The 25870-nt window shown below is 41.7% G+C and overlaps 1 protein-coding gene across 2 annotated transcripts in view; it reads left to right on the forward strand.

Moving 5' to 3' along the window:
* LINGO1 (leucine rich repeat and Ig domain containing 1) overlaps nt 1-25870 on the forward strand; it is a 619539-nt gene that overhangs the window by 492110 nt on the left and 101559 nt on the right. The window contains exon 4 of one of the 2 annotated variants that reach the window (XM_040342992.1): nt 20941-20999. The exons of the other annotated variant lie outside the window; for it this stretch is intronic. The gene's annotated coding sequence lies outside the window, so the exon portion shown is untranslated. The remainder of the gene's footprint in view (nt 1-20940; nt 21000-25870) is intronic. 2 annotated transcript variants of the gene reach the window in all.

A 25870-nucleotide genomic window follows, 5' to 3' on the forward strand; every position in this document is an offset into this window, starting at 1 on the left:
CAGCTGCATGGGGGGCGCCTGCACTTTCCCCAAAGCAGCTGGTCCTTGAGCCCACGCTGCCCCGAAATTGGGGGCCCCATAATGGCTCTGAGAGTGATGGGGGATATCTGGGGTGTAGAGGGGTCAGAGTGCTGGGGAGGCATCAATCTAGCAGATATATTATATGCACAGGACAGCTTTGTTACTTTATGTATGTAGTATTTTCCCACTGTTTCTTTGCTGTACAGAATGATTGTTCATGTAGTTAATGCGGAGCTCCACCCAAAAGGTGCCTCCTACCTACTTGATGTCTGTTTACCTGCACTGTCTCCATTGTAGGGGCCCCAGAGCATTACTTTGCCCAGGGGCCCATGATGCTATTAAGACGGCCCTGCTAGTGACCATGGTCACTGAGACAGAAAGTGATAGCAAAATCCAGAATATTAAAGTTGTCACCAGAACAAGAGGTGGGGTAAATCATACATTGGGAACACTTTTTCTATTTGAGTTTTTCTGTTGACTGTTTCAAGAGGGAAATTTCCTTCACATCAGAGAGAGATTTCCTCTTACACCCTGGTGTGCCTCTATACCAGGAAGTGGAGGTTAATCTCCCCAGTGGGGCAGACAGGGAAACAAAGTAAAGAGAAAAATCTAAGTGATCAAATGCTAAGAGAAAAAAGTTTTGGTTATACATAGGGCTTGATTTACTAATACCAGAGAGTGCAAAATCTGGTGCAGTTGTGCATGGCAGCCAATCAGCTACTAACTTCAGCTTGTTCAATTAAGCGTTGACAAAAAAAAAATGGTTTCTATGCAGAGCTGTACCAGATTTTGCACTCTCCAGTTTTAGTAAATCAACCCCATATACTTTGAAACATATTGCTTATATGGGATTGATTTTGACATTGGTTATCCCAAAACTATTGCCACCAGATGTGTGTACATAGATTGGTTGGCAATATTTACCATTTCACATCCTTTTTACAGCACCCAGATATAAGTGTGGCAACTGTAGGTCACAAGGAGAGCTTTCAACAATGTAGCCAGGTAGTGAGTGAGTGAGAAAACGTATATAGCGCAACCCATGCGAACTGAATCGCCTCTGGGCGCTGTATCCATTCCATAGGAAAAAACCCTTGACCTCAGAAGAGATGGGTTTTAATCTTTCTCCTGAAGGCCAAGTGGTCCAACTCCAATCGGATGGTGGTTGGTAGAGCGTTCCACAGTCGAGGTCCCTGGACTGCAAATCTTCGATCTCCTTTGGACTTGTATCTGGCTTTGGGTATCTGGAGTTGGTTTTTGATTGTTGAATCGCAGAATGCAATTGGGGTTGTGGGCTTTTATTTTTTCGCATAGATATTGGGGGGCGTTTCCTTGAATACACTTATGCATTAGGCAGAGAGCCTTGAAAGTGATTCTGTCTTTTACTGGCAACCGATGAAGGGCTCTCAAGGTAGTGGAGGGAGTGTGAAGATCAGGCTGGTCTGGTGCATTGCAGCAACATCAAATCTGTGTTAAACTCAGCTGGTATAAGATGTTGGCGGGGGGGATTTATTAAAACTGGAACGTGCAAAATCCTGTGCAGCTCTGCATAGAAACCAATCAGCTTCCAATTCTTTTTTTTATCCCTTTATTTAGAATACAAAGGTAGCCAACAGATTGTATCAACATTTGAACTGCTAAAGTGTAGTCCAACAGAATGAGGGCAGGAAAAACATAATACCTCAGATCACATAGTGTACAGAAAGTGAATAATATTGCTATATTATCTAATGTAAGACCACCGAATAGAAATGAGGTTAGATACCTGAGTTTTGTCATATCATTGGGAAGGAGGAAAAAATAAGAAGGAAGGAGAAGGACTAGGTAAGGAGGGGGGGGGAGGAGAAAAAAAATATTATATCTATAGTAATATCAAATAAAGCCAAACAAATGTGCTGTCCTGGGTGGAGTATGTAGTTTGATTGAGGGGTGCTCACTAGCAGAGATTTACCTTCATTTCAGTAAATAAACATATTCCATGGAAGCCACGTTTTCTTATAATGTTTGTTCTTGTTTAGTGATGAAAGCATTAGATCAGGGATGTCCAAACTTTTTTCAAAGAGGGCCAGATTTGATGAAGTAAACATGTGTGTGAGATGTTTGTACATGTTATGTACATTTTAAATAAAGAATTTTTGAAGCAAAATAAGGGTCAGAGCCCATCTGCAGCCTCACCATTGCCATCAGTGCAGCCTGATCGATGCCCATCTGCAGCTTCGAAGGGGACAGGGAAGGGGCGGGATGAGCACCAACAGATTACATACAGGAAAATCTTCTGTTTACTCGGCAGCCTCTTTAATACAAAGTCCTGCCTCCTATGATAGACAGAACAGTCGTCCAATGGCAGCCCAGGAGATGGGACTTACTATTACAGATGCTGCAGAGTAAAGAGAAGATTCTCCTGGATGTACTCTGGCGGCACTCGTCCCGCCCCCTCCGAGGCAGCGCCAATAAATACAATACATATCTTTTGTGGCCCTGGGGGCCACAAAAGATATATATCCAAATCACCAGGGGGGCTGTAATAAACTGGAACGTGGGCCGCATTTGGCCCGCGGGCCGGACTTTGGACATGCCTGCACTAGATCCTCCATGTTAATGATGTCCTCTGCCTTTCTGAGCCACATTGAATATAGGGAGGGTCATGATCTTTCCAATGCAATTTTTGGCAGTGTTAAGTAGATGGCGCAGTACTATATGTTGTAATAGGAATGTCAGAGCAAAGAAGCCGAAAGAAGGCAGGGTCCTCTTAACCGCATAGTTTGTAAACTGTTGTGTAAGTCTGCATACTTCCCTCCAGAAGGTCTCCAAGCCCCGGCACACCCAAAATATGTGTTAAAGTGTTCCCAATTCTCTGCGGCATCTCCAGCAACGGTCCAAGGCCTCCGGGAAGAAGCAGGTTAAAGGGGTTGTAAAGGTACAATTTTTTTTTTCCTAAATAGATTCATTTACCTTAGTGCAGTCCTCCTTCATTTACCTCATCCTTCCATTTTGCTTTTAAATGTCCTTATTTCTTCTGAGAAATCATCACATCCTGTTCTTCTGTCTGTAACTACACACAGTAATGCAATGCTTTCTCCCTGGTGTGGAGTGTCGTGCCCTCCCTTGGACTACAGGAGAGTCAGGACGCTCTCTATGTTGCAGATAGAGAAAGCAGCTGTGTGTTAGTGGGTGTCCTGACTCCCCTGTAGTCCAAGGGAGGCGGCGAGCATGACACTCCACACCAGGGAGAAAGCCTTTCATTACGGTGTGCAGTTACAGACAGAAAAACAGGAAGTGAGGATTTCTCAGAAGAAATAAGGACATTTAAAACCAAAATGGAAGGATGAGGTAAGTGAAGGAGGACTGCACTAAGGTAAAGGTATTTAGGGAAAACAAATTGTACCTTTACAACCCCTTTAAGACTGATGGGTATGATACCATCTGGTAAGCAACTTATAGTTGCATTCCTGAATCAGCTTCCAGGTTTTATCGTCAAAGACTAATTCACCAAGCTGAAGATAAAAGCTGATTGGCTGCCAATCTCAGCTGTACCAGATTCGGAGTGCTCCAGTTTTAGTAAATCTCCCCCAGTGTGTCTAACCTAAACTATGCACCAAATTAAATTTCATATATAAACCACTACAATTATAAATCAAAAGGTCTGGTCACTTGGTCTTTGGACTTTATCTTGCAATCAGTTAGCCTCTATTCACATAAATAAACTATCAAACAATTAACAGTTCCAAGGATAATCTAATGTCTCATCATTTTCTTAATACAGATGGTAGCTCAAGACTTTCCTCTTATGGCAGGGTATTCCCCAATCACCCATTAATCTCAACCCTTCACTTTTCCAGAATAAGCTGCAGTAATAAGGCCTCATATCTCACGTTGTATTCATTTTAACCTTACCCTATATTCAGCTGAGATAGTGAATTCTCATAGGCAAAGTCCTCATAACCTCTTTTTGTGCTAGTTTGTACATTAAATGTTGCCTTGGCATGTGTATACTTGTCATTGTTAGTGCTGTAGTTTTACAAAGGTAGCATACTGAATTTCTGGTTACTAAAAAGCTTAAAAAATAAAAATCTGTCTCGTTTGCAAAGGTGAAGAGCATCTTAATGACTCTCATGATTAATGATAAGATGTCTAGTATTCTCCATGACTCCCAAACCAAATTCCTTAAGGTATGGGGCCTGTAGTGGTCCCATGCTCTTCCCACTTTGCATCTGACCAGCCTAGGCCTCGCTTACTGACCTCCTCTACCCTCCCGACCTGGGGGAACCTTTTTCCTACCTATTCTTCCTGCTCTGAACCCCCTTTTCCTTCTCCATCTTTTCTTCTCATTTCTTGTGTCCCTCCTTTACCATCTGTATCTCTTTTGTGCTTTCTCATTTTGGTTCTTTGTTCATATGACCCCGATCCCAGTTTTACTTTCCAACATTTTTGTGGACTACTCCTTTTTTTAAAGCGGAGTTCCACCCAAAATTGGAACTTCCTCTTATCCCACTCCTCACCCCCTTACATGCCACATTTGGCATGTAATTTTTTTGGGGGGGGAGTGGGGGCTTCAGGAGGAGTGGGACTTCCTGTCCCACTTCCTCCTTCCGCCGAGAGGCTGGTTAGGCGATTAAGCTTAATCGCCTACAGCAGCCCCTCCATGTAGGCGATCGCCTAGGACACGTCACAGGTCCTAGGCGATCTCCTGTCCAATCAGACGGCGCAGCACCAAGCCGCGCGCGCATGCGCAGTGCCGATCTGGCATGCGCAGTGGGTGCCCGGCCGTGAAGCCGAAAGCTGTCACGGCCGGGTGCCCACAGTTGAAATGAAAACGCCGGCTGGGGAGGGGGGGAGAGGAGCAGAACCCCGGCCGGCGCGTCGCTAGAACGCTGGAGCAGGTAAGTGTATGTTTATTAACCTCCCTGGCGGTCTTCCCGAGACTGACACGGGGTTAGATTTTCTTGCTACTATCGGTAACCCCGTGTCAGTCACGGGCTTGCCTCGCTAGATCCACAGGCACTTTTTACTTACCTTGTCCCTGGATCCAGCGATGCCACCGCGCTGTGTGAGCGAGCGGGACCTCGCTCGATTCACATAGTGCTTCCGTGTGACGCCGATCTCCGTTCCCTGCGACGTTACGACGCACGGGGACGGAGAACGGCGCCAAATTCAAAAAAGTAAACAAACACTATACATACAGTATACTGTAATCTTATAGATTACAGTACTGTATGTAAAAAAAAACACACCCCCGTGTCCCTAGTGGTCTGTCCTGTGTCATGCATGTCATTTTATATAATAAAAACGTTTCTTTCTCCCTGCAAACTGTAGATTGTCCATAGCAACCAAAAGTGTCCCTTTATGTCAAAAATAGTTTTAGATCAGCTAAAAAACAGCGATAATAAATTATAATCACTTGCAGAATTGTGCGATAGCGATTTGTGGGGAAATTCGTCATAAAAAAAAAAAAATAATGACAGCAACAATTCTGCAACTGAGCAAATTTCAGTGATTTTAATTTGATTACATTATTGAATAATTTTTATTATAATTATATTATTATTTGTTATAATTATTTATAATTATTTATTATATTATAATTTATAATTTTGTTTTTAAAAAAATGTCATACCCGGGATGCCTATTAGAATCTTGTTTGGTCAGATTTAAGTGAGTTATTTCTAAAAATGACAGACCTACAATATAAAACGCCAAATTTCCTTGCAAATAATGGTACCGCTTTCAGCACCTTTTTTCTGACAGAATCATACCGCCAGGGAGGTTAAAAGCCAGCAGCTACACTTTTTGTAGCTGCTGACTTTTAATAAACATAAAAATTGGCTGGAACACCCCTTTAACCCCTGAGCAATTAAGCTCAGTCACCCTATGTTGACCCCCGCCTTGGCCAGAGGGTTGTTGATGTTTGACAATTCCTACTACCTAATATGTTTCCAATGTGCATTATTAAGCTGTGCCATGTTATGCTTACTGCTTATATCCCCATGTGTGGGATCATTACAGTTGTTCTCACTTCTCACATAGTTCAATAAAAAAAATTGTAGAAGAAAAAACAAAAATCAGCCTGAAATTTTGTTTTCCTAATCCAAAAACAATACCCAAGCCGGGATGTTCATGAAAAAAACGTATTCAGCTGTTGTCCTGTTATAGTATGGCTAGATTTGAAATGCATTTAGACTTATTTGAATATATTTAGCAGGCAGTACCTCCCATAAATGTTCCTTGGCCTTTGGTAAATGCTGTAAATCACTTTACAGTTTATAACTCTCAGGACACTATTGGTGAAATGCCTATTCTTTAGTAACTGAGCAGTGGCTTTTATGAGTGAATTCCACTCACTGTTTTGAATTTGGTATTCTTTATATTTTATGGCAGAGTGCAACAGGAAGTGCTGAAGCACAAAAAATGTTTGGGAACAATCAAAAAGTAATTTCAATCGCCATTGAAAACGTCAAACTTATGACGAAACGCATCTGGGACGGCGTGCAGTGACGTCACCGTGTTCAACGTTAGGAGGAAGGGCTCCTATTGTGCCGGCCGGCATTTATTTGTTAGGGGGCATCCTCCACCGCCCCTTGGAGAGTGTTTTTTTAATTTTGTATTGTATCATACATTTCTCTCTTTTTCTTTAAACACTTGGTGCACTTTTTCATCCCTGGTGTTCTATACCTACATACCATTTTTTGTAAATGTTTTTATGTAGAATTATCTCGGCCAATTAGGTTCATTGTTAACAAGTGTCAACCGCCATCTTGTGTGGTCCAATAAATCTTTTTGTACTTTTGAGTTTGGCCTGCAAAGTCCCATCCTTTTGGGGGTATCTTTCGTTGTTTAAACTTAGCAGGGATGTGGCCACTCTCAACACATTGTGGATCTGTGAACTCTCTTTCTTTACATTTATTTGTTACATGCTTACTTTTCACGGATGTCTGTGAGTAAGAATTTTTATACTTAATAAACCTGCATTTTAAATGGTATCACGCTATGGTCCGGTTTCTTTTAATTATGTTTATGACCCTCGGATCGGTCACCTGATACGGATCTGAGTCTCCATAATCTGAGGACAACCCTACTGTGGCTTTGATATACCTTGGTTTCATTCACTGGTGGATTATCATACATCGCTGTTTTTTATCTGCAATCTGGTAAGCTTCTTTATATGTGGTGGTGGTGGTGTCCACGGATGTCAAGTGCACCTGGGTGTTGTTCGTCCTGAGGTTTATTATCTGAGGCGTCCATTCAATATTCAACATTCAATTGGACTTTGTTCATACTGTCATATTTATACCAGTCTTGCTTGCTGAGTATATGTATTAGTTGGCGCAGTTTTCTCTTTTTTAATCAAAAAGTAATGCTTGTTTTATGGAGCATCTAATGCAGAGGAATGATTACTGTATTGGATCTGGTTTTCTTTCCTCTTTCCCCGGATTGTGGGCAGGTAGGTGTTTAACATTATTAAATATAATGCAGGACCACTGGTGACCGCTGGCCCTGCATTTTATGTAATGATGTTGGCAAGAAGAGGCGTGGCTTCCAGGGACTGGTCGTCACTATCAGAAGTGACAATAAACGTAGTAAGGTAAGTAATACCTCTATTAGACCCCCACCCCCACCCCAGACAAAAGTGAATTATAATCTACGTGTCATTGAAACAGCTGTTTCTTCTTGGGAAATACACCATATGTGTTAACACTGGTAACCCCTCTCTGGCTGCCTTGGAAATAAGAAGTTGGTAGTGGATATCTGGGTGGAGTCTAACAACCTGTGCCAGTCATCAGTCAATTCTGTTCATTATGATTGTTGTCATTTATATGGTTTATTATTTTATGTGTCAAAGCAATATTAAAATTTAGTATAGGCAGATTAAATTCTATTTCTGTTTCAATATATTGGTTTTATGACACAACGTAAGAAATCAAAAGCAAGCATATAGATCGCCCCGCTAAAGGGTGATCAGGTGTTACAGAGGAATCCAAAAGGAATACGATCATAACAACCGTAGTTAAACAACTTAATGCAATTGGAATAATTTTGAAGTATAATAAATGCAAAATGGAAAGAAAAAAAAAAGAAAAAATACCATATTCCATGGCCTTCTCGCAGTCATCCTGTGGGGCTTAAATTATATTTAACAATATTATCATTGATAAAGTCTACCTAGCCAGCAAAGACAAAGGCTGTCTTCAAGTTTGAAATGGTTTTATAACCGCTTAAGAATTGCCGCACGCAGATTTACGTCGACAGAATGGCACGGACAGGCAAATGGGTGTACAGGTACGTCCCCTTTAATTTGCCGATGTGTGGTCGTGCGTGCGCCGCTGGCGGTGTGTTGGCGACCCTGTCACAAGCTCTGTGACCGTGCCCGCCGGAACCGCGGACTCGATGTCTGCCGGTGTCCCACGATCCTGTCACAGAGCTAAAGAACGGGGAGATGTTAGTGTAAACACAACATCTCTCTGTTCTTCCTAGTGACATGTCACTGATCGAATGCTCCCTCTCATCGGGAGCAGCGATCAGTGACGTGTCACTCGTAGCCACACCCCCTAACAGTTAGAATCTCTCCCTAGGACACACTTAACCCCTTCAGCGCCCCTTACAGGTTAACCGCTTCACTGACAGTGTAATTTTTACAGTAATCAGTGCATTTATATAGCACTGATCGCTGTAAAAATGACAATGGTCCCAAAATGGTGTCAGAAGTGTCCGATTTGTCCGCCATAATGTCGCAGTCACGATAAAAATTGCCGCCATTATTAGTAAAAAAAATATATTAATAAAAATGCCATAAAACTATCCCCTATTTTGTAGACGCTATAACTTTTTACCAAAAATATGTAGAAGAATACATTTTGGCCTAAACTGAGGGAAAAAAAATTGTATATATATTTTTGGGGGATATTTATTATAGCAAACAGTAAAAAATATTGTTTTTTTTCCCAAATTGTCGCTCTATTTTTGTTTATAGCGCAAAAAATAAAAACCACAGAGGTGATCAAATACCACCAAAAGAAAGCTCTATTTGTGGGGGGAAAAAGAACGTCAATTTTGTTTTTGGAGCCACGTTGCAAGACCACGCAATTGTCAGTTAAAGCGACGCAGTGCCGAATCGCAAAAAGTGGCCTGGTCTTTGGCCAGCCAAATGGTCCGGGGCTTAAGTGGTTAACATCAACTGTAATTTGCTGGCTGGGCTAGACATTCCATCAGCCATATAAAAATAGCTTCAACGGTGAGCAAGTGTGGAAGAGGCTGTGGTCCAGATAAGCCAAGCCAGCTAAAACCAGCGCGCTGGACTGGAATATATGCGCTGGGTTAGAGGCTCGCTGATAGACATGACAAGATTTGAAGGCTACAGGAAGTCCAATGTGGCTGAGGCAATGCAGATGAGGATTTGAAGTTTGGCAATGTAGATCTACCTATGGGGCCTACTGGCTGTTAGAGGAACTGTGGTAGGAAGAGAAGCACAAGATGGCACCACGAGGAGGCGAAACTGTAACTTTAGGGCTAGTACAGTGAACAATGTTGCTTTGGCAGTGCAATAAGGAGGCTTTCATAACTGAGGATCGACGACAAACACACTAAGGGACACCACAACATCAGTAGCAGAGGCGCCATTCCTTAACCCGGGTGGACCTTTGGGTGGTGTAACATCGGTAGCAGAGGCGCCATTCCTTAACCCGGGTGGACCTTTGGGTGGTGTAACATCGGTAGCAGAGGCGCCATTCCTTAACCCGGGTGGACCTTTGGGTGGTGTTTAATTCTGGGAGAAGTGGGCCTAAAAAGTGAAATTGTCTGAACATTTGTGCCAGCTTCTTCTATTTGTGGCTGTGGACAACTATGTCTGCTTGCCAGATTTGTTTAATTAAAATGTTTGCATAATGAGACAGATTTGAGTTAATGATGATAACATCTTTGCATAAGTAATACCTTTCCAACCCAGCAGCTATAATGTAGTTTATATAAAATATGTTTTATTTTCATGCACCAAATCTTGTATGTTTAATATCTCTTGTTAACCCCTTCAATACAGTAGTGTTGTCATTCTTCTTTTTTTTTTTCATAGTTTTCCATAATAATGGCAATTATACTTTGCATGAGTGAAAAACAGAAATTCTCCTTGTGTTAGCAAGATTTAGCAGCACTGTATCTTCTCTCCCTTATTTATATGTAGAGATGAATAAAGTTGGCTAGAAGATGCGTGTTTTATTCTAGAGGGTGATTGACATTGGCATTAAATTAAGCATCAACGGAATATTTCTGTGCTCTGTTCAGTTGGGTGATCAGAGTTGTGTTAATATGGAGTTGAAACATATCTAAAACCCAAGAAAAATAATGTAATAATATTGCAGAGTACCAGCCCTTAAATGTGGTGGGTGCATTTGTTTTCTTTTTTCAGGCTTTTTACCATTTATTTTTAACTAGTGATCCTACCAGTAACACCCTTCCTGTCCTAGGGTGACAATGCACTGTCACTATACTGTATCAATGGAGGGACAGTGTTTTCACCAAGGGACATGACTACTGATCTCTCTCCTTTTCCGTATAGAATATTGAGGAACTGTTCTCTAATCCACAGAAAGAACAGGAAACAATGTACACAACACAACAGCAGAACACAATGGGGTTAATTTACTAAAACTGGAAAGTGCAAAATCTGGTGCAGCTCTGCATAGAAACCAATCAGCTTCCTTGTTTTGTTTTTTTGTTGTCAAAGTTTAACACGTATGTACTCGTATGAGAAAGTATCCTGTTGTCTTTGTATTGCTTCCTATGTGTAAAATCCCTGGTGTACCTGGCAGTACCTCTGCTTTCCTATTAAAAACTGACCACACTAAGCAGGAGAGCACGCCATGCTCAGTTCTCTAGCTATCCTGGAAACTCAGTGCACGCTCCTCCAATGACTTGTCCTGACACTCCCCTGCTGCACAGTCATTTACTGGGAAGCTCAGTGTAATGCCGCTTCTCTCCCCTCATAGTTTTTATGCAGCTGAGAACAGAGGGAGCGTGATCACTTATAAAAAAAAGAGATAAGAGGTATTTATAAAATGTTTGTTTCATTTTTATCTTAAACTGAATGGGTTGTTTTACAAGGTGATCGTTTACAACCAATTTATTATTATTATAATTATTTTTATTATACAGGATTTATATACCGTATTTATCGGCGTATACCGCGCACTTTTTTGCCCTGAAATTTAGGGCAAAATCGTGGGTGCGCGATATACGCTGATACCCGCTTATCCGCGCGAGTTTGAACTACTGCGCCGGCATATACCGACGTACAGGACGCACAGGACGTGACGGCGAGAGGAGCCGAGCCTGTCCGACTATACACGAGTGTACTGCGCTCGGTATATGCCGGCGCAGTAGTTCAAACTCAGCGCGGGAAGCGGGGATCGAGCGGGGAGGACACCGCAGATGGACACCGGACCCGACGAGGAGGACACCACCGAAGCCGCAGACGGACGCCGGACCCGACGAGGCCGCCGATTGGACACCGCGCAAGACACCAAAACTGTAAGTACTAAAATGTTTTTTTTACAGGAATGCGGGTCCACTTTAGGGGTGCGCGCTATACGCCGGAGCGCGCAATACCCCGATAAATACGGTAATTGAACAAGCTCAAGTTAGAAGCTGATTGGCTACCATGCAGTGCTGTACCAGATTTTGCACTCTCCAGTTTCAGTAAATCAACCCCAATATGTTATTACCTCTTAACCTCCCTGGCGGTATGATTATGTCAGATTTTAGGTGGTGAAAGCGGTACCATTATTTTGCAAGGAAATTTGGCTTTTTTTATTGTAGGCCTGTAATTCTTAGGAATAACTCACTTAAATCTGTCCAAACAAGAGTCTAGTAGACATCCCGTGTATGATAACGTTTGAAAAACCAAATCTTAAATTATAATATAATAAATAACTAATAAATAATTATAACAAATAATAATTTAATTATAATAAAAATTATTCAATAATGTAATCAAATCAAAAACATTGAAATTTGCTCAGTTGCAGAATTGTCGCTGTCATTACTTTTATTTTTTTATGACGAATTTCCCCACAAATCGCTATCGCACAATTCTGCAAGTGATTATAATTTATTATCGCTGTTTTCTAGCTGCTCTAAAACCACTTTTGACATAAAGGGACACTTTTTGGTTGCTACAGTTTGCAAGCAGAAAGAACAGTTTTTATTATATAAAAGTGCATTTAGGACACTGGGCAGACCACTAGAGACAAAGGGGGTGTGTATTTTTTTTCATACAGTACTGTAATCTATAAGATTACAGTATACTGTATGTATTGTGTTTATTTACTTTTTTTAATTTGGCGCCGTTCTCCGCCCCCGTGCGTCGTAACGTCGTAGGGAATGGAGATCGGCAGCACACAGGCACTGTGTGAATCAAGCGAGGAGACAGCTCGATCACACAGCGGAGAGGCATCACAGAATCCAGGGACAAGGTAAGCAAACCATGCCTGTGGATGCTGCGAGGCGATCCCGAGTCTGGCTCGGGTTACCGCTCTTGGTTCTGAAATTCCACCCCGAGCCAGACTCGGAATACAGCCAGGGGGGTTAAAGGGGTTGTAAAGGAATTTTTTTTCCCCCTAAATAGCTTCCTTTACTTTAGTGCAGTCCTCCTTCACTTACCTAATCCTTCCATTTTGCTTTTAAATGTCCTTATTTCTTCGGAGAAATCCTCACTTCCTGTTCTTCTGTCTGTAACTACACACCGTAATGCGAGGCTTTCTCCCTGGTGTGGAGAAAGCCTCTTGAGGGGGGAGGGGGCGAGCAGGCAAGTGAGGACACTCTCTACTTTGCAGATAGAGAAAGGAGCTGTGTGTTAGTGGGCGTCCTGACACTCCTGCTCGCCCCCTCAAGAGGCTTTCTCCACACCAGGAAGAAATACTCGCATTACGGTGTGTAGTTACAGACAGAAGAACAGGAAGTGGGCATTTCTCAGAAGAAATAAGGACATTTAAAAGCAAAATTGAAGGATGAGGTAAGTGAAGGAGGACTGCACTAAGGTAAAGGAAGCTATTTAGGGGATTTTTTTTTTCCTTTACCACCCCTTTAAAGAGGAAGTAAATCCTGATGGGTGTTACTTCCTCTTTGTTTCCCTGTAAAGGTAAAGCATGATGGGCTACTATGCATTGCATAGTAGCCCATTATCTGACACCTACCTGCAGGAGAAGCCCGCAATGTCCCCATTTTCCTCGCTAGTAGCGAGCTTCCATTCTTTACCCCTCTTCCTTTCTGGGCTGCAAACTCCGGCACTGTGACTGGCCGGAGTCGTGTGACTGGCCAGAGAAATCGCCATACGGCCATTTGCAAATATCTCCTAGACCGTGCAGGTCTGGGAGATATTTCAAGCACCTACAGGTAAACCTTAATCTAGGCTTACCTGTAGGCTACAACCACTTTAAGATTTCTGAGAGTATCAACAGGAATTTTGAAAAACAGTCATTTTTTTGTAGAAATTAAGCCTTTTGTTTTATTATTCAGTTTATCTACTTTTGACCAGAATATCAACTATGTGGCTGTTGATAAAGCGGATTACACGTCATCCTTGTGTTTTTAGTTTTTTTTGGCACATGCTGAACATTTTTCAGCTATTAGGAGGCTGAATTTGAAGCCAAAATGAATAACTCATGCCACCCAGATAAACAAAAAACTGCTGTATAATGGGAACATTATAGGGAGTAAAAACATATGACCTTTTAAAGAATAGAGTAAAGATACTCCAACAAAAATGAGATAAACAAGGGAAACGCTGCCACCACCACAAACCCCTGATCAATGGGATCTATGTAACATACTTTATGGTAGGTAGATATAGAAAACTTTGATGTTGCTTTTATATTTTTATTGTAGTCTTGTTATATTCAGCTAAAGAAAACAGACTGCCTGCATAGTCTTTCATGAAACAGCTAACAGGAAAGATTGTTGTGTGCAGAAAAATATTTCCCTTTGGGATTAGAGCTTTATCTGCAATATATTCAGCTTCTATAATCCCATAAAAATGTTTCGATACATATTTGTGAGTCTTCTCAAAGCCATTTCAACTTTTTTTTTAATGTATCTTCAAAAGTGAGCTCCTTTAAAGAACATGAAAACATGCATACCACAGAAGTGCCCCATTCACATTTTTGGTGATAATGTCAGCATCAAATGGGTAATGGGCATAAGCAATAATAACAAAACATAGCATGATGCAGAATAAATAGTAATCCTGGATTACACTGGCATACTTGGATAATGTCAAGTACGATTAGATCAATTGTGAAGGTATTTTCAAGGTGTTTTCACCTCTGAATTCTCCAGCAGGGACTAGCGTAGATGCTGGGGGCAGTGAAGGCCTCTGGGGTTAACCACAGTGTCCTAGTAAATGTTCCTGTTATTATGTGTCAATGTGTTTGTTTGTTTTACTGATACTGAGAGTATAAACTGGAACAAATAAATGGTCACCCTGCAGCAGTGTATCACAATTAACTATTGCCTAGAAAGACGCCTGGATGTTTTAACATGTAATTAGCGCTGCATCTGCATTCTGACGTCTGACCAATAGAGCTAAGCTATACACGCATCAGTTAGCGGAATATTGAGAGGATGACAGTGTACTTTGTTCGGGGAAATTATGCTTTATGCATAAATTGTCGTACACCTGTGTCTGTTGACTTGCCCAGTTTTCTGTCAGTTATCCAGCTCGGGCAGTTTCCCCGCGTAGACACATTTACAGTTGCTATAAAGTCACTGATGTTCAGCTTCGTTTTCATTTAATTTTATTCATGTATGCAATGCCAACATATTCTGCAATTAAACCAGAGACCAAAGGCAACACAGCTAACTGCTAATCCACCACGTGGTTTGAATATTTTACCAATATTCAACCAGATTGTAACAGTTATTGCTGACAATGTTTTTTTTTAGGTTATTTTTTTGTTTTTTTAGAAATGTAAATTGTTTTTCCTATTGATGTGTTATGAATAATCATATTGAATAAAGCATAATTTAGAGCGAATATCATGTAGCATTACATGCACATATGTAACTTTTTAATGTAAAATATAAAACATAAGGAAACACTAGAGCAGGGGTGGCCAACCAGTGGCCCGGGGGCCACATGTGGCCCGCGGAGCCCTCTGATGTGGCCCGCGACCTCCAGTTCTGGAATGGGGGTTGGCAAGCCCAGATCACAGGTTGCCAACCATCCATAACACAGCATTAGTGTTGTGAATGAAGCTGGTGGTAGAGGAAGAAAGCGTCTGCAGAGCAGAGCCCCATAGGCCAATGCTTCCTCTACAGCGCCGGCTTTTGCCACAGGCGGAGTCTATGGCAAAGTTCAGCTAACCCGCAGGATAGACACAGGTGCAGTACGCTGCACCGGCGGTGTGGGCAAACTGAAGCACATCAGTGTGAAAGCAGTCTTAGGCCCTTTTTACACGATCAGCGCGACCCAATCAGATCCTTAATTCACCTCTATAGAGCGGCAGATGTAAAAATACATTTGACCGCTTATGCCCGCCTACCTCCAATCCGCAAAAAAAAAAAAAAAACAGAAGGGAATTTGTCCCCTTCTTCCATCTGGACGGATCAGATCGGAGGGCCTATAGAATAGCTGTGACCTGTCATCCGCCCGATCCGCTCATTGTGGCCCGTGACTGGTTACCAAGTTGCTTAAGTGGCCCTCGCTCTTCAAAAGGTTGGGCACCCCTGCACTAGAGGAACAAAAAAGGTTGATTTACTAAAGGCAAATGGACTGTTCACTTTGCAAGTGCATTTGCTCCAATGCTTAGTAAATGAGAGGAAGCTCTGCTAACTTCCATCATCCAATTATGTGCAAGCCAAAATGCTGTTTTTCTATTATTTTCCTTGCATATGATTGATAGGGTATTCTTTGCAAAGTGAAGCATTACCTCATTCACTAAGCTCTGGACCAACTGCACTTGCAGGGTGCAACTGAGCTTGCAAAATGGACAGTCTATTTGCCTTTAATAAATCAACCCCATGGTATATCTAAAAGCAAAGACGAAAAAGAAAAATAATTGCAGCTTACCAACCCTTTCACATGGTGCCAGTTTTCATTTTCTTTTTTTTAGGCTTTTTTTTTCCTTTATTTTTTTAACTTATGATCCCACCAGTAACACACCACCTATATTGGGGGGTCTCCATTCTATGGAAAAGATTTTGCACCGCTGCAAGGTAGATGTGGGTCAGATGCAGTAAATGTTCTATATAATACAGTATAGGGTTGGTATAGGTGCAGTCTAGGTTTGGAATAAGTGTAGTATAGAGTGCAGTATGGATGCGATATTGATTGGGTACACATGGGGGGTTATTTACTAAGGGCAAATTAACCTCCCTGGCGGTATGATTCTTTCAGAAAAAAGGTGCTGAAAGCGGTACCATTATTTGCAAGGAAATTTGGCGTTTTATACTGTAGGTCTGTAATTCTTAGGAATAACTCACTTAAATCTGACCAAACAAGATTCTAATAGGCATCCCGGGTATGACATTTTTTTAAAAACAAAATTATAAATTATAATATAATAAATAATTATAAATAATTATAACAAATAATAATATAATTATAATAAAAATTATTCAATAATGTAATCAAATCAAAATCACTGAAATTTGCTCAGTTGCAGAATTGTCGCTGTCATTTTTTTTTTTTTTTATGACGAATTTCCCCACAAATCGCTATCGCACAATTCTGCTAGTGATTATAATTTATTATCGCTGTTTTCTAGCTGCTCTAAAACAATTTTTGACATAAAGGGACACTTTTGGTTGCTATGGACAATCTCCAGTTTGCAGGCAGAAAGAAAAGTTTTTATTATATAAAATGACATGTAGGACACTGGGCAGACCACTAGGGACAAGGGGGGGGGTGTATTTTTTACATACAGTATTGTAATCTATAAGATTACAGTATACTGTATGTAATGTGTTTGTTTACGTTTTTGAATTTGGCGCCATTCTCCGCTCCCGTGCGTCGTAACGTCGCAGGAAACAGAGATCGGCGGCACAGGAGGACGCTGTGTGAATCGAGCGAGGTCCCGCTCACTCACACCAGGGACAAGGTAAGTAAACACTCCCTGTGGATCCAGCGAGGCAAGCCCGAGTCTGACTCGGGGTTACCGCTCGCAGCATGAAAATCTAACCCCGAGTCAGACTCGGGAATACCGCCAGGCAGGTTCCTGTAAATCCGAGGAGGACATGCAAGGAAAATAAAAAACAGCATTTTAGCTTGCACATGATTGGATAATAAAATCGGCAGAGCTTCCCCTCATTTCAGATCTTCCCTCAGATTTACAGCGACTGCACTTCCAAGTGCACTTTCAGTGCAATTTCAAATGCACTTTGCACTGTAGTTTGCACTTGTAGTGCAAATTGAATTTGCCTTTCGTAAATAACACCCATGGTGTCCTGTTCTTCGTGGCTCAGTCCCTGCTAGCAGTATCAGCAGTGGATGAGTAGCCCTTTCGCCATTTACCTAGATGCTGTGATGACCTCTCTGTAGAAGGGGGCACCCTTGGTCTCTTCCTAAAGGCCACCCGCTCCAGTCACCCTGCTGCAATAGTGCAGGCCCTGTGATGAGGGCAGTGCTGCACTGCCCTTGTGTGTCTTCACTTCCAATCTTAGGCTCAGATCTCCATTGGTAGGCGAATATCCAGACAGGACAGGATCTTTGCCGGGCAGTTTAACCACTTAAAGACCTCAGGTGTTTTTCAGATTTGGTGTTTGCAAGACTAAAACATTTTTTTCTGCTAGAAAATTACTTAAAACCCCCAAACATTATATATATATTTTTTTCTAACACCCTAGAGAATAAAATGGCGGTCATTGCAATACTTTTTGTCACACCGTATTTGCGCAGCAGTCTTACAAGCGCCCTTTTTTTGGAAAAAATTCACTTTTTTGAATTAAAAAATAAGACAACAATAAATTTGGCCCAATTTTTTTATATATTGTGAAAGATAATGTTATGCCGAGTAAAATGATACCCAACATGTCACGCTTTAAAATTGCGCCCGGTCGTGGCATGGCGTCAAACTTTTACCCTTAAAAATCTAGATAGGCGACGTTTAAAAAATTCTATAAGTTGCATTTTTTGAGCTACAGAGTAGCTCTAGGGCTATAATTATTGCTCTCGCTCTAACGATCGCGGCGATACCTCACTTGTGTGATTTGAACACCGTTTTCATATGCGGGCGCTACTTGCGTATGCGTTCGCTTCTGCGCGCGAGCTCGTCAGGACGGGGCGCTTTAAAAAAAATTTTTTTTTGTTTTCTTATTTAATTTTATTAATTTTATTATTTTTTACACTAAAATATAAAAAAAAAAAAAAATGATCACTTTTATTCCTATTACAAGGAATGTAAACATCCCTTGTAATAGAAAAAAGCATGACAGGTCCTCTTAAATATGAGATCTGGGGTCAAAAAGACCTCAGATCTCATATTTAGGCTTAAATGCAAAAAAAAAAAAAAAAAAGGAAAATTTGTCATTTAAAAAAATGACAGAAAAAAAATTGTCTCTTTAAGAGGCTGGGCGGGACTGACGTTTTGACGTCACTTCCGCCCAGCAGAGCTATGAGGACGGGTGGGGGCCATCTTGCCCTCACTCAAGTCCTCACACACAAGGCGGCAGCATCGGATCTCCTCCGCCGCTACCGACGGCTCCGGTAAGCGGCGGAGGGCGCGGAAAAGCGGCGGGAGGGGGGGGGCCCTCTCCCGCCACCGATAACGCCGATCTCGCGGCGAATCCGCCGCGGAGACCACCGTTATCGTTTACACGGCCGCCAGCTGAAAACATGGATATCTCAGTTGTGGCAGCAGCTGCTGCCGTTACTGAGATATCCATGTTTAAAAAGAGGACGTATATATACAGTGGGGGGTCCTTAAGTGGTTAATAAAAATCATCTCTCCGCCCCTTCTACTGCACAGTGCCTATTGGGATATGTATTGTAAAAAGTGCATTCATCCCATTATATGGCTGCCACCACAAACTACAACTCCTCAGTCTATAGGCTTGCTTGGCTTTAGCTCTCCTCCTGCTGGTCCTAGGGGAATGTTGCATCATAACAGTATATCAGGAGAAGTAGAGAAGTATAAAAGGCAATGTTTTCTTCGCCATATTCTTCTCCAGCACCTGGCCACAATTCTGTAATTACTGCCAATTAGCAGGTTTGGGGGCCTTCTGTGCATCCTGGGAGAAGTATTAAATATCTGAGTCACTTCCGGGCACATGGTCTTCTCTCAAGGGTTTTTGACCTGAGGAGATGCATCAGTGACATGCAAGGATTTTCCTTTCTGGGAAGAAAAACCTTGAAGATACCAGCTGCTATGGAGGGCTAGGTCTAGAGCAGTGGTTCTCAACCTGGGGGTCGAATGACAATCCTGGGCTGTTACTAAAGCCCGCACTGCTCTCCCTGCCTTTTTCGCGGCCGCCCAGCTGGGCTGTTCCTGGAGCCCGTGACCGCCCACTCAGCCTCTTCGCAGCTGCCCATTCAGTTCACATCATGTCTGGGGGGGGCAGAAATTAGAGGTCAGCTGACTGGTAAGGAATGTGAAGTGGGAGGGGCTGGAGGAGACCCATCTCCTGATTTCGGCATTGGTGTCACTACTGTGAGAAACCACAAAGTCGGAGACACAGTGAACCGATCTCGGCTATTTTTACTGGCACATTCCCGCAACCACAGTCATTTGCGAACGGGGGAAAAAAATGCCTATTTTTACGAACTGTCCGTAAAAATACGGACGGTGGGCAACACTGTTTGAGTTGTGCAATAGGAAGCTTTGTTTGCTTTCAGGTAGTTGCGTTATTGGCATGCTGTGATAGGTTGATACATAATACTTTATCTGGCTATATATTCGGTGCTGATCCTACATATATTTTCAAATTTCTGTGGTTATTCCCTGACTCTCCTTGTATTTCCCTGGGCTTAAATTTCCTTTCTTCTTCCCATCTTTTTTTTTTTTCCTCCATTTCCTTCACTTCTGTTTCCATGTTTCTACCTCCTCTCTTTGTTTTCCCTTTGCTCTCTGTTTCCCCCCTCCTTTTTCTCTCTCATTCATTCTTCACACACTCCTTTCACATTATCAATCGATTGTTTTATCAAGTCTCCCTGACTTTGTCCTCAGGGTGGAAAAGAGAGAAGGGATTTTGCTTATGATAGAGATCTGCAGACTTTTCTCACAGAATCTCCACATGTACACAGTTTTCGTGTCACCTCTGTGTCTCTCCCTGTTTTACATGCAATGCAAGGAAGATCTGTTTACAAATACTTTATTTAGCATTCCATGCATTTTTTTTCTTTTATGCCATATACATTGTGGCAATTAGATTCATTTTTTGAAGCAGTGTTCAGATGGATATAAAAAAAAGAGAAACATATTGGCATAATTTACACATAAACATGTATGCACATATATTCATTGTAGTGGCTAGAATAAATTCATATTCTAGCTATAAGAATAAGTTTACACACATACTCTTCTAAACATTTGTAACATAAATGCATGCACCGGTAATTTCCTGCCAAAATTAGCATTTTTTACAGCTGCTGGCAGAAAGATCCAGCATAGACAGGAGTATTTTACTACGCTTGTGTGCATAAGGCCTAAAACTACTTTAGAAAGAGAATTATTTTACTTCCAATGTACTGCTAATGCAGGAGACATTCTAGGAACAGAAATATCGTGACCAACAGAGCTTGGACAACTTTAGAAGAAAGCATTTAGCAAAACTAATATTACCAAATGTAAAAATGGTCAATGAAAGGATTCATCTGATAAGAAATATATTTGAGAAAATGTTTCCTTTTTTTTAAATTATATTATATGTGGCTTTGTACACTTTTTAGGCAACTGGATATCTCTGGTAGTCCTGATATTGTTTATCTTTTTTTTTTTGCAGAGGGACTTTATTGCTTACAGTACACCAGAATTAAAAATAACGAAACAAAATTCTGACAGGTAAAAATTCTGCTGTACAACAACAATCTTTGACAAATCAATAGTGAGGGGGGAGCATACAAGTCTATATTTCCCAACACAGACTCCTAAAGCTGCCCACCTAAAGATAAATTATTATCTGAAAGCTTCCAGGGTTTTGAATGAAGTGGATTGTGGCACCATTTGTTAGTAAACCAAAGCCTCGTACACACGACCGAGAAACTCGACGGGCGAAACACATCGTTTTGCTTGTCGAGTTCCTTGTTAGGCTGTCGAGGATCTCGGCGAGCCAAATTTCCCCATTCCCGTCGAGGAAAAAGAAGACATGCTCTCTTTTTGGCTTGACGAGATCCTCAACAGTTTCCTCGTCGAAAAGTGTACACACGACCGGTTTCCTCGGCAAAAAAAAAATACCAGCAAGTTTCTTGCTGGTTTTTGCCAAGAAACTCGGTCGTGTGTACGAGGCCTGACAGTGATTTGAAGCCTAACTTTGGGTTGTGCTCAAATTCCTGAACTCACATGGAAGTTGACGTAAACATTGTCCATGTTTCTATTGGATGATATAACAAGGAGAAATACTTACTTAATCTATGATCTCATGGTCTTTCTTTCTGTTCATTCTGGTTGTAGAGACCAATCCAAAACCACTAGTTTTGCCGGTCTCTTACTGGTCTTTGTAGAAAGAAATGTTTGGACAGCCGCACTCTGGAAAAACCTTCTTGGTTGCCTTTTATTGATAAAAGTTATCAAACACCATACATCATAGCAAAGACAGGGGCATACAGCTGACGTTTCGCACTACAATCAGTGCTTACTCATAGCTCACTCTTACTGGTCTTGTTACCGCCCAATTCACTGACTTCATTACATCCTGTTGGTATAGGATTGTGTGTATACTATAGGATTGTATCGATTTAGGATCAGTGGCCAATGGTCCTTCCTTGGAAGTGATGGTCCACATTCCAGTGTTAAAGAGAAGTGGAATGGAACGTGGAGTATAGTAACTAATACTCCCCGTTAAATTATCTCTTATGTAGCGTACACATGATCGGACATTCCGACAACATAATCGTGGATTTTTTTTCGACGGATGTTGGCTCAAACTTGTCTTGCATACACACGGTTGCACAAATGTTGTCAGAAATTCCGATCGCCAAGAACGATGTCACGTACAACACGTACGAAGGCACTATAAAAGGGAAGTCCAATACCAAGTGCGCCACCCTTTGGGCTCCTTCTGCTAATCTTGTGTTAGTAGAAGTTTGGTGAGAGACGATTCGCGCTTTTCAGCCTTGTGCTTTTCAGTCCGTTACAGTGTGATGAATGTGCTACTTCATTACAAACGCTAGTTTTACCAGACCGAGCGCTTCCATCTCGTACTTGATTCAGAGCATGTGTGGAATTTTGTGCGTCGGAATTGTCTACACACGCTCGGAATTTACGAGAACAGATTTTGTTGTTGGAAAATTTGAGAACCAGCTCTCAAATTTTTGTTGTCGGAAATTCCGACAGCAATTGTCCGATGGAGCCTACACACGGTCGGAATTTCCGACTGCAAGCTCCCATCGAACATTTGTTGTCGAAAATTCCGATCGTGTGTACACGGCATTAGAAAAAAGCAGTATATATTTCCTCAGCTGGGGAGACAAATGTCAGACAGATTACCTTAAAATATTTTATACTAACCCAGAACCCAGGGTGGTGTGGGTGTACCACACTGACAAAAATATTACCAGGTTTCCCAACACCACCCAAGTAACCAAATATCATGAAAGGAAAAGGAAGTCGGGAAAGCCACACAATAGTAAAAATTTGAAAATTGACAAACAGGGTAAAAACATCAAGGGAAGTTAGCGGGTTATCTTGCTCCTCTGCTGCTATTTCCCTTGAGGTTTTTACCCTGTTTGGCAATTTTCTAAATAAGGCAATGTCTACAGTTTTGTGGCTGTCCGGACTTCCTTTTTGTTTCAGCTGGACCCACACTTGTATAGTGCTAACATGTCAGTGTGTGGCTGTTGGACCTGGAGCTGTGTTTTCTTTCTTGTTCAGGAAGTAGATATCATAAGTAATTGAAATGTCATTATGGGTGTCACTTGAAGCGGTTGGCTGTGACTCACCGGGCATTGATAACTTGTTGTGGCTTCTTCCGAAGGATAGCATCGCCCTGCAAAACACAATTACAGTTCACTCTGTGAAACTTTGGAACATCCTTTAATATCCAAGTTGCCTTATGTCATCACACTTATTTCTGCTGTCATTTCTTCTGAAACCCTCCTTCATCCCAGGTTATAAGGCACCGGGTGCTTTCAAACAATGGACCGGACTCGGTATCCCATGCTTGCTACTACTAAGGGGTTAAAATCATTTCCTGCCTATTAGCTTCCCAATGTGGAATTACACATAATAAATTATGTTAACTCTAAAATGAATCCCCATCAAATAGGACAACCTTGACTTCTTTTGAACGCATGTGTCGAGATGACCCCCATTCCCCAAAGCTGATCTCTTTATTGTAGAACTAACTGCTTAGTGGTCCTTCTTTACCACTTAATTTTTAAATAAATAGAATGGGTCAAAGATCTTAATATCACTATTGACCGGGAACAATGGTTATAATTTGGAAAAATACTTGCTACTGTATGTTCTCAACATGTCTTAGCATTGGAAACCAATGCTAAATTCTTACCACTGGTACTTGATCCTTGCTCGGATGGGCCATTTAATCTCAGGATGTATGGGGTGTTGCTTCCAGGGCTGCCCTGACCAAATTACATACTTACATATGTGGTGGATGTGCCCAGTAGTACCACCTCTATAGCAGCGAGTATATGATATGTTGATGCCATTATTAGGTCGCCCAATTTCCATTCACCTAGTGGAAGCCTTATGCCACGTACACACGATCGGACATTCCGACAACAAAACCGTGGATTTTTTTTCTGACGGATTGTTCGCTCAAACTTGTCTTGCATACACACGGTCACACAAATGTTGTCGGGCATTCCGAACGTCAAGAACGCAGTCACGTACAACACTACGAGAAGAATTAAGTTCAATGATTCCAGGCATGCGTCTAATTGATTTTTGTGCATCGGAATTGCATACAGACGATTGGAATTTCCAACACTTTTGTTGTCAGAAAAATTGAGAACCAGCTCTCAAACATTTGTTGTCGGAAATTCCGACAGCAAATGTCCGATGGAGCCTTCACAGGATCGGAATATCTGACAAAAAGCTCACATCGAACATTTGTCAGAAATTCCGACCGTGTGTACACAGCATTACTTAAAGTGGAAGTTCACCTAAAAATAAACTTTTAACATTGCATTTATGAGATTAATGACAATTAGAATCGGCTGTTTTTTTTTTTTTTAAATACGTCCGTACATACCGTTTCCTATATGTGTTCTCACCGCCGCTTCCGGGTATGATGGTCGGGGCTGGGCGGTCCTATCTGATTGACAGGCATCCGACCGACGCATACATCGCGTCACGAGATGCCGAAAGAAGCCGAACGTCGGTGCGGTTATTTTCTATAACCTCCACCTCTAGAACTGATCTTCCAAAACAGGTATAGTCAGAAGGCGTTTGTAGTACTTGACAAAAGAGAAGACCCAATTATCTGTTTCTGTTCTCACCAGAGATGAGCACATCGATCCATGAATATAATCTTTTTCTTATTTTTGATTCACTGAGTATGTGCATCTGTGGATAATTGCGCAGTTCATGAATCAAGGCAATCAAGTTCCATGAATTTCATGATACTCTACAGATCAGGAACATTTGTAAGTACATATTCAGGTGAATTGAAAATTTGTGATTTGCCAGTGAAGATTACATTTGCTGAATTTGCCTAGTTCACAAACTGATTTGCTCGGCTCTTGTTTAAAACCATAGTTTTACCAAGAATATATAAACATCCTAAAGAGACGCAGCCACCTTGCCAAGCAGACATTCCAAAATGCTGTTACCCTAACATGTTTCAAACACTGAGGAGAAAAGAAAGATGACGTCACAAGTGTAGTAATTCACCAATCATTGAGCAGGCTTTCTGGCAGTATTGAATACCAATGTTGTAAGAATTTCTGGAGTGGCTAAACAGAATTATCAATATTTTAGGTAACACGTTCACATGTATTTTGGACCCTGTATGGATGCCTAAGGCCCTGTACACACGATCAGTCTAAACCAATGAGAACGGACTGAAGTGCAGTTTCATCGGTCCAAACCAACCGTTTGTGGGCCCCATCGGTCAGTTATCCTTCGGTCCAGAAATTTAGAACTTGCTTTAAAATTGAACTGATGGACTGGTAACCGATAGGTCAAAACCGACGGTTAGTATGCCAAAGCATCAGTTCAAAACCCGCACATGCTCAGAATCAAGTCGACGCATGCATGGAAGCATTGAACTTCGGTTTTTTTAGCACGTCGTTGTGTTTTACGTCACCGTGTTGGACTCGATCAGTTTTTTAACTGATGGTGTGTAGGCACATCAGACCATCAGTCAGCTTCATCGGTTAACCGATGAAACTGAACTTCAGTCCGTTCTCATCGGTTTAGACTGATCGTGTGTACAGGGCCAAAGTATTCTGCAATTTTACAATCCTATTTGGCAGAGGGCTGAGCAACAGTTATATAGTCCAGTTTAGTATCACTAGAGCCAATTAGTACAAATGTAACATCAAGGTCTATAAGACATCTTAATGTCTGTCATCTTTCAGCCTCATTTACCAGCATCACCAGTAATTATTCCATTGATTCGGATACAACCAAGCATTCTGACCATTTCGGAGCCAACTGCCCACTGTTGACGAGTGTCTCTACAACATCAGTTACTGCGCTATTAATGTGTTTTCTTCTCAGCTGTGGGCTCTTAATTATGTTGTTTTTAA

Source organism: Rana temporaria, chromosome 3, assembly GCF_905171775.1.
Source record: "Rana temporaria chromosome 3, aRanTem1.1, whole genome shotgun sequence".
In the NCBI taxonomy this organism is placed as follows: Eukaryota; Metazoa; Chordata; class Amphibia; order Anura; family Ranidae; genus Rana; species Rana temporaria.